Here is a 15,872-nt window from a genome sequence, read left to right on the forward strand (position 1 = left end):
TCATTCCTCAGCGCAAAAAAGTGAAATAAAACTTTACCACTGCCAAGTCATTAAATTGCTATGTAGAATGGCAATTCAGTATATTCTGCCTCTATATCTAACAAAAATTCATAGGATTTGATGATAAAGTCCACAAATGCAAGTCAAAATCACTGCTGACACTATTATATAATAGTTCACTAAAACATGACAGATTTAAATATTTTCTGCAAAGTACCTGCTTATAAATAATACAATGAATAATCAGGCTTTAAACACCTGACATTTAACAAGCTTTGTAAATTTGTCCAACTCAAGTCTTTCTGCTCCACAGTTATTTTTGCCACTATCAACTGTAACGCATCTTAGCGGATTCCACTTCAGGTTGTACTAAGTTAGTGTTTGCTCAACTTTTCTGAAAATATTTTCTTTTGTAGTTGTTTCACATAGACTATGCATAAACACTAGTTCTTCAATCACTTCAAACTCAGCACTGACTTCTGGAATATGTAACAACTGAACAGTACTGGTAACACCTATTCATCCATCAAAAGCCTAAGAAAACCATGAAAAATCATTCACCCTTCTTTCCAAAATGACTTGATACTACTCCCAATGTCCTTAACTTTTAGAGCAATTACTCTCACTGAAAGGCTAATAGTCTTTTTTAAAGTTTATTTTCTATGGACACATCTTTGGTTACCATAATAAAACATAATTTAATTAACTACTGTTGGTAATGGTTTTCCTTGCTTGGCTAACAAGCCATTGAAAAACTTACTTTAATTATAGCCTAATTTCCATTTTTTGTTTTTGAGAAGAAATTCTGCTGTGATAAAATTTTGTTTTAATTTACTATTTTTTTTCTGACCTTTAGTTTTATTCCTGTTGGTTGGGAATATTGTGAGAAGTGCCCAGTCTGGCAATGTTGACATATATTATATTCTTTTAGCACAGCCATAGTCTTCTAGCATAACAAATATAATGCTTTGCTATCTAATTTGTTAATAATAATATACATTCCACTATGCCTCTAAAGTGTTACATATAAAGTCCACTTTTCTCCTTTTCTTGTTTTAACATGATAGGTAGGTATGCACTGGTAATGAGAGAAATAAATAAGATGCCAGGGCAATATGTGTGGCACACACACACACACACACATACTGACAAGCAGTAACTATGTCATTGTGATTCGTAGAATGCAGAGCAGCAATTTGAAATATATGTGCTCTCTGCAGCAACCAACTCTGACACTGTAGTGCAACAGAAGTCATATATAATGCCCAAACAATTCACGGAAAGGAAAAGTCACGTGCCTCTCACTTTAACTGAAAAGCTACAAATGATTAATCTTAGTGGGGAAGGAATATCAAAAAGTGAGAAAGGCCTAAAGCTAGGCCTCTTGTACCACTCAGCCAATTATGAATGTAAACGAAAAATTCTTGAATAAAATTAAAAGCACTATGTCAGTGAACATGAAACAATCTTATTGCTAATATGAAGAAAGTTTTAGTGGTCCATATGGAAGATCCAACCAGCCACAACATTCCCTTAAGCAAAAAGCCTAATCCACAGCAAGGCTCTAACCTTCTTCAGTTCTATGAAGGATGAGAGAGGTGAGAAAACTGCAGAAGAAAAACTGGAAGCAAGTAGAGGTTGGCTCATGAGGAAAAATGCTCTTGTCATAACATAAAAGTGGAAAGTGAAGCAGCAAGTGCTGACATGGAAGCTGTAGCAAGTTATCCAGAATATCTATCTAAGATCATTGCTGGAGGTGGCTATACTAAACAAGGTGTTTTATGTAGACAAGAGAGCCTTCCATTAGAAGAAGATGCCATCTAGGACTTTCACAGCTAGAGAGGGAAAATCAATGCCTTGCTTCAAAGGTCAGACTGGGGCCACACCTGTTATTCCAGCACTTTGAGAGGCCAAGGTAAGAGAATCACTTGAGCCCAGGAGTTCAAGGCCAGCCTGGACAACAAGGCGAGACTCTTGTCTCTTTTAAAAATAAATAAATAAATAAATAAATAAATAAATAAATAAATAAATAAATAAATAAAAAAAAACTGACTCTCTTGTTAGGGGCTAATGCAGCTGGTAACTTGACATTGAAGCTAATGTTCATTTGCCACTCAAAAAGTCCTAGAGCTCTTAAGAATTATGCTATATCTAATCTGCTTGCTGTCTACATATGGAACAACAGTCGCCTGGATAACAGCACATCTGTTTAGAGGTTGGCTTACTGAATATTTTCAGTCCACTGTCAAGACCTACTGCTAAGGAAAAAACATTCATTTCAAAATATTAGCACTCACTAACAATGGACCAGGTCATTCGAGGGCTTTGATGGATATGTTCAGAAAGAAGAATGTTACTTTCATGCCTGCCAGTACAATACAACATCTATCCTGCAGCCCATGCATCAATGAGTAATTTCAATTTTTAAGTCTTAGTGTTTAAGAAATACATTTCAGCCAGGCACGTCGGCTCATGCCTGTAATCCCAGCACTCTGGGACACCAAGGCAGGAGGATCACTTGAAGCTGGGAGTTCGAGAACACCCTGGCCAACATGGCAAAACCCCATCTCTAGTAAAAATACAAAAATTAGCCAGGCGTGGTGGCACGCACCTGTAGTCCCAGGTACTCGGGGGGCTGAGTCAGGAGAATTGCTTGAACTGGGAGGCAGAGGTTGCAGTAAACCAAGATCACACCACTGCACTCCAGCCACGCCAACAAAGCGAGACTCCGTCTCCAAAAAAAAAGTGATTCCTGTAGTAGATTTGGGCAAAATAAACTGAAAACCTTCTGGAAAGGCTTCACCACCGTAGATGTCATTAAGAACATTCATAATTCATGAGAGGAAGTCAAAATATCAACATGAACAGGTGTTTGGAAGAAGTTGATTCCAACTCTCATGGATGACTTTGAGAGGTTCAAGACTCAAGTGGAGGAAGTCACTGCAGATGTAGTGGAAACAGCAAGAGAATTAGAAGTGGAGCCTGAAGATGTGACTGAATTGCTGCAATCTCATGATAAAACTTGCACAGATTAGGAGTTGTTCCTTACAGATGACCCAAGAAAGTGGTTTCTTAAAGATGGAAACTACTCCTGGTGAAAAGGCTGTGAAATTATTGAATGACAACAAAGGATTTAGAATACTATATAACCTTAGCTGTTAAAGCAGTGGCAGGGTTTGAGCTGACTCCAATTTTGAAAAAAAGTTCTACTTTTGGGTAAAAAATGCTATCAAACAGCATCAAGTGCTACAGAGAAATCTTTCATGAAAGAAAGAGGCAATCAATATAGCAAACTTCATTGTTGTCTTATTGTAAGAAACTGCCAGAGGCACCCCAACCTTCAGCAATCACTGCTGGGATCAGTCAGCAGCCACCAACATCCTCTATCAGCAAGAAATCTTACAATTTACTGAAAGCTCAGATGATCAGTAGCATTTTTTAGCAATAAAGTATTTTTAAATTAAAGTATGCACATTGGTTTTTTAAATATAACGCTATTGAACATTTAATAGACTGCAGTAGAATGTAAACATAATATTTACATGCACTGGTAAACCAAAATATTTGTGTGCCTTGCTTTATGGTGATATTCACTTTATTGTGGTAGTCTATAATGGAACCTACAGTATCTCCAAGGTATGCCTGTATTTACTTTGGTACCAATTCTAGATATACATCTGCATATACTTGGGTATTTAACTTCCTGGTCTCATGTTCCTTAAATAGTTAATAAGAAAGAGTAATTATGAACCATGCAGACCAATTAACAAGCCTAACTTCCAATATTTTCTTCACTCTGAAATAAATATTTCCAACGTGTATTATGTCAGAAGTTCTCTGTTTTGGGGGTGCTGTATCTTAATTTTTCTGTACTCTATTTTCAACTTCACTGACATAATACAAGCTCTATCTTCCTTACAAATTTATAAGGCATCAAATGAAATGAAATATATAAAAGTTGTCCTCTTTCTCCCATCTTCAAAAAACTTCCCCCTGCACTTCATTTCCTGTTAGCCCTCTCTCCTTCAACAGACTGGTCTGTAGAAAGAGTCCATACATGGCCTCCCTCCACTCCCTCATCTTCCATTCACTCCTTGTTCCAAGGCCCTCCCAACACCACTGAAACTTTTTTCAATGCCCTTTTTTAAATTTTTTTTTTAAAAGCAAATTCTGCCCCCAACTTTTCATTCTTTCAGTTGAACCACTTTTTTCCAAAACACTGTGCAGATGTAAAAAATATGTAGTTAAGGCCAGGGTCCAGTGGCTCATGCCTGTATTCCCAGCACTGTGAGAGTCCAAGGCAGGAAGATCACAGGTCTGGAGTTCAAGACCAGCCTGGTCAACATGGTGAAACCTCATCTCTACTAAATATACAAAAATAAGCCAGGCATGGTGGCAGGCACCTGTAATCCCAGCTACTCAGGATGCTGAGGCAGGAGAATTGCTTGAACACAGAAGGCGGAGGGTGCAGTGAGCCAAGATCGCACCACTGCACTCCAGCCTGGGGCAACAAGCAAGACTGTGTGTGTGGGTGGGGGAGGGGAACCTGTTAATCAAAAGAAAAGAAAACAACTCAATTTCAAAATGGGCAAAGGAGGCCTGCCATGGTGGCTCCTATCTATAATCCCAGCACTTTCGGAGGCCAACGCGGGTGTATCACCTGAGGTCAGGAGTTCAAGACCAGCCTGGCCAACATGGCAAAATCCCGTCTCTACTAAAAACAAAAAAATTGGCCAGGCATGGTGGTGCACGCCTGTAGTCTCAGCTACTCAGGAGGCTGAGGCAGGACAATCGCCTGAACCCAGAAAGTGGAGGTTGCAGTGAGCCGAGATCATGCCACTGCACTCCAGCCTAGGTGACAAGAGTAAGACTCTGTCTCCAAAAAACAAACAAAAATGGGCAAAGGAGCCAGGCGTGGTGGTGCACACATAGAGTCCCAGCTACTCAGAGGCTGAAGTAGGAGGATCACTTGAGCTAGAGGATCACTTGACCCCAGGAGTTCAAGGCTGCAGTGAGCTAGAACTGTGCCACTGCAATCCAGCCTGTGTGACAGAGTAAGACTCCAAAAAAGACAAGGGCAAAGACATGATAAGAGAGAAAAAATAAGTATAAAAGTAAAGACAGAGAGAGCGAGACTTCAAAAAGGAGGACAGGGCAGGGCACAGTGGCCCATGCCTGTAATCCCAGCACTTTGGGAGGCTGTAATGGGAGGATCACTTGAGCCCATGGGTTCGAGACCAGCCTAGGCAACACAGCGAGACCCCAGTATCTACAAAAACTAGCCAGGAATGGCTGGGCATGGTGGCTCACACCTGTAATCCTAGCACTTTGGGAGGCCGAGGCAGGCGGATTGCCTGAGCTCAGGAATTCGAGACCAGCTGGGTAACAAGGTGAAACCCCATCTCTACTAAAATATAAAAACTTAGCCAGGGGTGGCAGCATGCGCCTGTAGTCCCAGCTACTTGGGAGGCTGAGGCAGGAGAATCACTTGAACCCAGGAGGCAGAAGTTGCAGTGAGCTGAGATCACACCACTACACCACTTCACTCCAGGCTGGGCAACAGAGCGAGACTCCATCTCAAAAAAAAAAAAAAAAAAAAAAAAACTAAGCTGGGCACAGTGGCTCACACCTATAATCCCAGCACTTTGGGAGGCCGAGGCAGGCAGATCACCTGAGGTCAGGAGTTCAAGGCCAACCTGACCACTATGATGAAACCCCACCTCTACTAAAAACACAAAAATTAGCTGAGCATGGGGGCATGAGACTGTAATCCCAGCTACTCGAGAGGCGGAGACAGGAGAATCGCTTGAACCCGGGAGGCAGAGGTTGCAGTGAGCCGAGATCACACCATTGCACTCCAGCCTGGGCAACAAGAGTGAAACTCTGTCTCAAAAAAAAAAAAAAAAAAAAAAACTAGCTGGGCACAGTATTGTGCACCTGTATTCCCAGCTACTTGGGAGGCTGAGATGGGAGGGTCATTTGGGCCCAGAAATTCGAAGCTGCAGTCAACTATGATTGTGCCAACGCACTCCTGCCTAAGTAACAGAATGAGATAATGTAATTTAAAAAATAAAAGGATAGGTAGGATTTACAGACTGGAAAATGGGAAAAAGATGAGAGTGGAAAAAGGAAGGAGGGGTAGCAAGAATGGCAGGCAGGTAGACAGAAAGGTAAAATTCAGTCATGTTCAAAAGGGAACAAATAAAAGCATTGAAAGGTAAGACAGACCTAGTATATTTATGACTTGAATCCCAAGCTAAGAAACTGGAACATAATTTAGCAGAGAGACTCCAAACGTTTTACGGCAAAAAGTATTAGAATCATTTATATACTGGGAAAAAATAGCCTCCTCATTTTAATAATCCAGATTGGGAAATCAGATCTAAAACAGATGTTCAATGGACATCACATTTCTTTTGTAAAAGCAACTTGAAAGGTCAGTCATCAAGTTTTGTTCTGTTTTTAATTCACAATGAAAATCTGACTACTCATTTATTCAACAAATATTTGAGTACCAGCCATGTGCTAGGCACTGTTCTAAACACGCCAATAACATTTATTTAGTGGTACTGATTCTGTACTCTAGAACAATGACTCTTAACTGGGGAGAGGGAGCAATTTTTGCTGCCCAAGGGACATCTGGCAATGTCTAAAGACATTTTTGGTTGTCACGGGGGCAGGGAGGAGGGGAGGGACGTGGGTGTGCTACTATATCTAGTGGGTGGAGGCCAGGAATGCTGCTTAACATCCTACACACAGGACATACTGCCCGTGACAAGGAATTAGCTAGCCCAAAATGTCAATAGTGCCAAAGTTGAATAAACCTGTTCAAGAGCAACACATTTCTATTCCCTCTTCCATAGTAACTGTTAATAAACATTAGTTCCATTTTCTACTATTTCTGTTCTACAATAGAGGCTTTAAAATAGCTTAAGAAATATAACACCATTTTAATAATTTGGCAAGTAGAAGTAAAGATACCATGAATCCTGAGATTTCACTTTCAAAAATGTATAAGCTACATTTATTTTACAATATAACTTTTAGGAACAAAGTTGTCTTCTCCTTCTGACACTGTTCTCAAAAACTGTGCTAAAAGCTTTGAGTGATGTTTGATTACTCCTTTTATTTTGGGGTCCTTATAGCACTTAATTACCACATTCTGCCAGTTCTTTCCATGTGAATGCCTCACACTTCAATGGATCTTTTTCTAGTACCAATGTATTATCTGAAACATTTTACTAACTGGTTTTTCTGAAGCTCAATGTTCATGTCTCCTTCCCTCCCAAGCTATCCCTACCCATTAATACTGTACTTTTCACTTGCTCAAAAGTCCATATGGTTGCCTGTAACATACCAAATAAGAACCTAATTCCTAAAGCTTGACATTCAAATCCTTTTTTCAACTAGCTACAATCCACTTTTCCAACTCTTTTTTCCACTGCTCTCCCTCAGGAGTAGCCTTTTTTAGCAAAATGACTTATTCTGAGATACACAAACAACCTTTCCAGATCAGAGACATCAAAAGCCATTCAGGCTTCACTGAGACAAAAGATGTGCATTCAACTCAGAATAACAATAAGGAATCAACTTATAGGGAAACCAGATCTAGCCATGTTCTTTAAATATGAGAGATAATCCCGTTGGCTCATGCCACTGTCCTTATTTATAACAGCCCCTATTTGCCTTTCTACTTCTCTGAACTCCTTATCCTTCAAATCTACAATCTTTTCAAAAACCCAAACACAGAGTCACCTCAGTCACCACTATCTGCCCTTCTCCTACCCCACCCAATGCCTGTGGCTTTCAGGTCATTTATTTTGCAATAAACTTGTTATCTCAATTTTACTGGTTCTCTTTTAGATTCAGACAGCTGAGATTATGATAGATTCATTAGTAAGCTGAATGGGGAAGAAAAGGATATTTACATTCCCAGGCCAATTTTCAGTGCTTTTTGGAAGATTCTGTTCAATTCACAATTTCCAGAACTGGCAAGTAATAGGTAAATATATACACTCATATATTACTGGTAAGAGTATAAATTGGTATAATTATCCTACAGTGATATCTGCCAACATTGAAAGTCTTTAAAATCTGTATACCCTTTGGCCTAGGAATTCAACTTGAAAATTTATCATAAGTAAATTATAAAATGTACAAAGGTTTAACTATAAAGACACTCATCTCTGCATTGTTTCTAACTCTCAAAGATTGAGGGGGAGGGGAAAATTCCTTGTCCAATAAAAAAAGACTATTCCGTGAATCATTTATTTAAGTAATGTAATACTCTGCAACTACTAAAATCCTATAGTATCATGGTTATTGACATGTAACTCTTTTAATGGCTTTCTTTCCTAAGCTAAAAAAATACAAACATGATTCCACATAATGTATTTCAAATATTTGTATACATTTTTCTACTTTTCTATATTTTCTACACATCTATGTATAATTTGTGTGTGTGTGTGTGTGTATGCATGCATGTAAATATAATATACCTCTAAGTCTTTGTAACCTTAAGATGGTGGGGCAAAATATTTTTATTTTCTGTTGTTGATTATTTAAAATTTAGCTATATTAAATTTTTTCTGATTTAGTAAACATACATAAGGCCTATTTATAGTTGAATGGCAGTCTTACAAAACCTAAGCAACCTTGGTTTACTCTATCTGTGGGAAAAGCATTTTTAGTAGAATGCTTGCACATCTTCCTACATTCCTGTAATCAAACAGTATTTATCATCAACTATGTTGGTGACTCTCACTTTGACATAGGCTGAACCAGAAATCCTAGGAAAAACTGATGACAGAAAGCTAAGGGGAAGGATAGGAAGCCGGGAAACCCTGGGAAAGGAGGGATTATATTACACATGTTATGGGAACTAGTTTGTATGTGCGGGGCACAGAGCATACACTTGGATAAGAAAGGGGTCATAAAACAAGAAAGGCAATAAATAGAATGTTATGAGCATGAACTCTAGATGCAAACTGTTCAGATTCAATCCCACCTCTGCTTCTTACTATATTTATTACCTTAAGCAAGTCACTTAACTTCTCCCTGCCGTTTCTGCCACATCTGTATAATGGGGATAACAGACCCTACCTTAGAGGGTTGTCACACTAATGAATTCTGAGAATAGTCCCTGGTACTACAGTTAAGTGCTCATTAGTTGTCCACACTCATCATCGTCGTTACTCCCATTACTATGACGTCAAGAGTTGTGCTGCTAGGACGGGAGCAGCAACTTTTCAACACCAATCACTTTTTCAGATGGCCTCCTTTCTAGCCTTGCTAGTTGCCCAAATTCTGAAAAAAGCAAGAACTAAGACTCTAGAATGAGATCCGAGAGGCAGACGTGTGTCTCTGTGTGTGTTTGTGTGTGTGTGTAGGTGCGTGTGCATGTAGACGAAGGAGGAATCAGGAGTAATGCTAAGAATGAGAATCAAATCTGTATAAGCAGTTCAGAAAAGGGGCATCATGAGTCGCTCTTCTCAGTGCTGCCCGAAGGGTTCCACAGTTTGTTCCTTCCACCATTCACTTGGATAAAACCTTTCAATGTCTCTCCATGGCCTTCAGAGTTAAATCAAAACTATTCCTTCAATGACTTAAAACCCATACTACCTCTAAAGCCTCATTTCTTGACTCTCTCGCACGAAGCTCACTGAGCTTCCAGCCCTACCAAATTCCTTCAGTAACAAACTCTCACATCTCAGAGCCTTCGCACATGCTGCTCCCTCTGCCTGAAAAGTAACCTCTACCTCCTCCAATAACAAACTGCTACTCAACCTTCAAAACACAGCTCAAGGATAACTCCAGAGCTCTTTCCTGATTTCAAGCTAAATGCCTCTGCTATATTATCCCCCATGTGCATAACACCACCACTACCACCACCACCACCATCACCATTACCACTACCACCACCACCACTACCACCACCAGTACCACCACCACCACCATCACCACTACCACTACCACCACCACCATCACCACCACTACCACCACCACCACCACCATCACCATTACCACTACCACCACCACCATCACCACCACTACCACCACCATCACCACTACCACCATCATCACCATCACCACCACCACCACTACCACCACCACTACCACTACCACCACCACCACCATCACCACCATCACCATCACCATTACCACTACCACCACCACCACTACCACCACCACCACCACCATCACCACTACCACCATCACCATCACCATCACCACCAACACCACCACCACCACCACCACACTGCACTGATCCACCACTAGCCAATGACTTCTTTAGAGATCTTGTCTTTGGGTATTTCCAGATACTGTCCTATACAGTAACAGATACATTAAAAATAATAATTTTAAAAATTTATTAATCACAGCTGGAAAATACAGTGAACCTACTGACTACACTGGAAACTGGTAAAGAAAGGTAAACAAGCAAACATTTATTCTGCCTTTCCCATATGAACAGTTACACTGGGCAACCAAGTAAGAGGTGATGGAAACTTTTCTTTTTATAAAACAGTATTCCAGATAATAAAATGAAGGAGTAACACAACTAGAACATTATCATTTTACAACCCTTAATGAATCAAAGGATCTAGGGATTAGTCACCAACAGTTGCTAGTGTCACAAAAAGAGAAAATCACATTTTGTGACTCCTGATGAAAGAATGCACCACAACTACGAAGCAGTCTTGTAAAATAAGACTGAACCTGACTCTGACCAAGCCTCTGGTTCCAACTACTCATTTGGAAATACAGAAAATAAAGAAACATCAGGGATAAACCTGGTATTGAATCTCAGGAATCAGCAAAATCCTGACTACGGGAACTCTACAGGGCAAATAACCCATTTCTTTAACAAATAAATTGCGAGAATAAAAAGAAAGGCGGTAACCTACAGATTAAGAGACTTAATCGCAATATGTAAGCCTTCTTCAAATACTTTTAAAAACTGAGACATGTTTACCTGAACATAGAATATTTGATGATATTATGGATTTAACTGTCCATTTTTTTTTAAGTATGATGGTGGTATTAGGTTTTTCTTAAGCCTTCACTTTTTAGAACTACATTCTCTAATATTTATAAATGATATCACATTATGCCTGAGGCCAGGTGCAGTGGCTCATGCCCGTAATCCCAGCACTTTGGGAGGCTGAGGCAGGTGAACCACCTGAGGTCAGGAGTTCAAGACCAGCCTGGCCAACACAGTGAAACCCCGACTCTACTAAAAATACAAAAATTAGCCTGGCGTGGTAGCACTCACCTATAATCCCAGCTACTTGGGAGGCTGAGGGAGGAGAAGTGCTTGAACCTGAGAGGTGAGGTTGCAGTGAGCTGAGATCACACCACTGCACTCCAGCCCGGGCGACAGAATGAGACTCCATCTCAAAAAAAATTAATAAAAATAAAAATAAATAAAAGCACAGACCCTACAGAAAAGACTGCCTGGGTTCAAATCCTGTGTCCATGACTCACTCTGAGCCTTAGCTTCCTCAGCTGTTAAAAAAGAAAAAAAAAGGACAATAATAGTCTTTACTTCAGAGGACTTTTGTAAGAATTAAGTGAGTTAAGATGGTTATAACATATAGTTCTCCCAAAACAGTGCTTCATAGAAGTTTTCATTATCATCCCCCTTCCCACTTTACAGAAAGAAACACGGACCTGGAGAGGTGAAAAGTGACTTGCTTAATGACTTGAAAACCATCTTCCAGGAACTGTGCTTAGCACTGGTGGCAAAAACTGTCTATTTACCAAAGCGTTTCCTTTTCCTCCTGGCATATGGCTAAACTACATTTCCCAGCTTCCCTTTCACATGACTGGTCTGGACAATGAAATGTGGGCAAAAGTGAAAGATGCCTCTTTACTACTCGCAGGCCTTGTCCCCAAACCTCCCATGCAATCCCTCACCACTTCTCACCCTCATTTGCCAGGTGGACATCAATGCCTAGGGCAACGGAGAAAAGATTAGCCTGGGTCCCAGTATGACTTAACTGTTACTGTGTTACTCTTGAAATTTCGGCCACCATAAAGTCAGTAAGACTGTATTTTTTATGGACTCATCACAACAATCATTATTTCTATTCAACAGTTGGGGAAACTGAAGTATAAAGAAGTCATGGTCAATTATTCAATGGTAGATCCAGAACTTGAACCAGCACTGGCTTAATACAGAGCTCAGGATCTTAAGTGACTTCTGAGATCATAAGACCAGTAAGTGCACCAAGATTTCTAACTTAGAGTAGATACATTTTATATAGAATTTGGTTAAGTATTCCTTAAAATATCACTTTAATATGCTACAAGAATAACCACAGAATAGTGTTACTTTAAAGTAAAAAGATGTAAATAGAAGCCCAAAATGTTAAGTGGGGTTTTACAATCAAGAAGACACACCAGAATAAGATATTTTTAAAATACCATGTACGTTAAAGAGATCATACTTCCTTACCCTAATAGCCATGTAGTACAAGTTTTAACTTCTTAATCAAAAAAATTATTAAAAATATTAAATATACAACTTCTATTGGGTTTTACCTGAGCCATTCCTTTATACTGACAGTTACATAATGTGATTTCAGTTATATATGTAGTTATTGGTAATTTTTCAAAAATAGAATATAATGAAAACTTCATTTCAATCATTACTGAACTGCACCTACATTAATAATGATATACCTATGAAAAGATGTGTAACATATACTAGTATGCCAAAAAAAAGTAAGTTACAAAACAGTATTTATAGTATAATTCCATTTGTGGTTCCTTTTTTTTTTTTTTTTTTTTGAGACGGAGTCTCGCTCTGTGGCCCAGGCTGGAGTGCAGTGGTGCCATCTCGGCTCGCTGCAAGCTCTGCCTCCCGGGTTCACGCCATTCTCCTGCCTCAGCCTCCCAAGTAGCTGGGACTACAGGCGCCCACCACCATGCCCGGCTAATTTTTTGTATTTTTAAGTAGAGACCGGGTTTCACCGTGTTAGCCAGGATGGTCTCCATCTCCTGACCTCATGATCCGCCCGCCTTGGCCTCCCAAAGTGCTGGGATTACAAGTGTGAGCCGCCGTGCCCGGCCTAATTCCATTTGTTTTCAAAGAACATATATGCCTATGTCTGTACTTTTTTTCTAAGTACATACATGTCTTATCTACAAACCAAAAACATCTGGAAAAATATACAAAAAAAGTTTCCAGTGATAACCTCTGGGGAGTAAAACTGAACTTGTGATGTATACCTTTTGTTAGAATTTGAATTTATGAAAAGCACATATACCTTTAGAATAAAAAGTACTTTAAAATAAAGCTCTATCATTTACAGTAATGCAAAGCGATCCAACTCTCAAATTCCCACATAATCATGTTATGTAGTGAAGCTTTCTAGGCTGGGGGAAAAATGTAACCCCTTATAATGAATATATAAATATATATAATTTCATCAATTTCATTCATTATGGGTATACATTTATACATCTATTTACAAGTAAGTCTGTGTAAATACACATATCCACACCTGCTAAATAAGTATGTTGTGGCCAGGCGTGGTGGATCACGCCTGTAATCCCAACACTTTGGAAGGCCAAGGTGGGTGGATCACCTGAGGTCAGGAGTTCAAGACCAGCATGGTCGACATGGTGAAACCCTGTCTCTACTAAAAATACAAAAATTAGCCAGGCATGGTGGTGTGTGCCAGTAGTCCCAGCTACTCGGGAGGCTGAGGCAAGAGAATCGCTTGAACCCGGGAGGCTGAGGTTGCAGTAAGCCAAGATTGTGCCACCGCACTCCAGCCTGGGCAACAGAGTGAGACTCTGTCTCAAAAAAACAGAAACAAATGAAAAAAGTATCTAATCAGGAGATTTTGGTAAGTTTTTCAAGCACACCCTTTTTTGTGAAACTGAGTTCTAACCTGAAGAATACCTGGGATTATATGGCGAAAAAACACAATATATTAAAATTTTAAAACAGTTCTTATTTGAGGCTCAAATTTTATGTTTTTGGGACTACTTAGACTTTTTTTTTTCCCCTGAGATGGAGTTTTGCTCCTGTTGCTCAGGCTGGAGTGCAATGGCGTGATCTGGGTTAGTGCAATCTCTGCCTCCCGGGTTCAAGCGATTCTCCTGCCTCAGCCTCCCAAGTAGCTGGGATTGCAGGCACGCACCACCATGCACAGCTAATTTTGTATTTTTAGTAGAGACGGGGTTTCTCCGTGTTGGTCATACTGGTCTCAAACTCCCAACCTCAGGTTATCCGCCTACCTCGGACTCCCAAAGTGCTGGGATTGCAGGCATGAGCCACCACGCCTGACCAACTTTTTGTATTTTTAGTAAAGACGGGGTTTCACCGTGTTAGCCAGGATAGTCTAAATCTCCTGGCCTCGTGATCTGCCTGCCTTAGCCTCCCAAAGTGCTGGGATTATAGGCATGAGCCACTGCACCCGGCCGAGTGTCACTCTTAATTTTTTAAAATTAAAAGAAATTAAATTTCTCAATTCTGGAGGCTGGAAGTCCCAGCTACTCAGGGGGCCGAGGTAGGAGAATCACTTGAACCTGGGAGGCAGAGGCTGCAGTGAGCCGAGATCGTGCAGCCTGGCGACAGAGTGAGACTTCGTCTCAAAAAAAAAAAAAAATAGTGTCACTTATGTCACTCAGTTTGTGGTATTTTGTTATGGTAGCTCTAGCAAACTAATAGGAGAGGCCTCTAGTTTACACTATTTAAATTTTCTAATTATTTACTTTTTTTTTTAAACGCCTGGTGGAGTGCAGTGGCACAATCACAGCTTACTGCAGCCTCGAACTCTTGGCCTCAAGCAATCCTCCCAAGTAGCTGGGACTACAGGCATGCACCACCATACCTGGCTAATTTTTATTTTTTTTAGACATGAGGTTTCACTATGTTACTCAGGCTGGTCTTAAACTCTTAAGCTCAAGTGATCCTCCAGCCTTGGACTCCCAAAGTGCTGGGATTACAGGTGTGAGCCACCATGCTCAGCCTACACGAACTTTTTTTAAACTAGCAGGGGTTATGTGAATAGTGGGATTACAGATATTTTCTTCATTATGCTGGTCCATATTTAAATCCTCTCCCCCTTGCAAAAAAGGTAAAAATATACAGCCATAAAAAAGAATGGAATCATGTCCTTCGCAGCAACACGGATGGAGCTGGAGGCTACATTCTTTTTCATCCTTTATCCTAAAAGAAGTAACTCAGAACCAGAAAATCAAATACCACATGGTCTCATTTCTAAGTGGGAGCTAAACAATGAGTACATGTGAACATAAAGATGGAAGTAATAGACCAGAGATTCCAAAAGAGAAGGTAGAAGAGGAGGTACACAGGTGAAAACTACTTATTGGGTACTAGGGTCACTTTGGATGATGGCTGCGCTAGCAGGCCAAACCTCAGCATTACATAATCTAGCCATGTAACGAACCGGCATGTGTACCCCCGAACCTAAAATAAAATAATTTTTTTAAAAACTGGTAAGGAAAAAAGTATTAAATGACATAACTAAATATTCCAGACATCATTCTACCATATGTTGTCCAAGAAAAACCACATTTTACCTTACTGTTTATCATTTGAAATAAAATATTATGTTAAGATATTTTAAATTTTTACCAGTTCCACAAGGGAACTGGGAAGTAGAAACTGAAGAACACTTTTTTAAACAAGTCCTTGGGGATTAAAGAAGTAATAGCTACGAAGTATACAACAGTGTGATGAGTGAATCCTTCTCATATTGGGGTTAAAATGGTCTTTATAGCTACTGCGTACCACAAATCCAATCAAGTTAGGTATTTTGTACACATTATCATTTAATTTTCACTACAACCCATCACGATAGATGTTAATTAGTACGTCCCCTATTTTTCGG

General features: G+C 39.9%; 1 protein-coding gene across 1 annotated transcript in view; it reads right to left on the reverse strand.

Moving 5' to 3' along the window:
- LOC129524656 (B melanoma antigen 3-like) overlaps positions 1-15,872 on the reverse strand; it is a 50,599-nt gene that overhangs the window by 26,148 nt on the left and 8,579 nt on the right. The gene's annotated exons all lie outside the window — the stretch shown is intronic.

This window comes from Gorilla gorilla, chromosome 13, assembly GCF_029281585.2.
Source record: "Gorilla gorilla gorilla isolate KB3781 chromosome 13, NHGRI_mGorGor1-v2.1_pri, whole genome shotgun sequence".
Classification (NCBI taxonomy): Eukaryota; Metazoa; Chordata; class Mammalia; order Primates; family Hominidae; genus Gorilla; species Gorilla gorilla.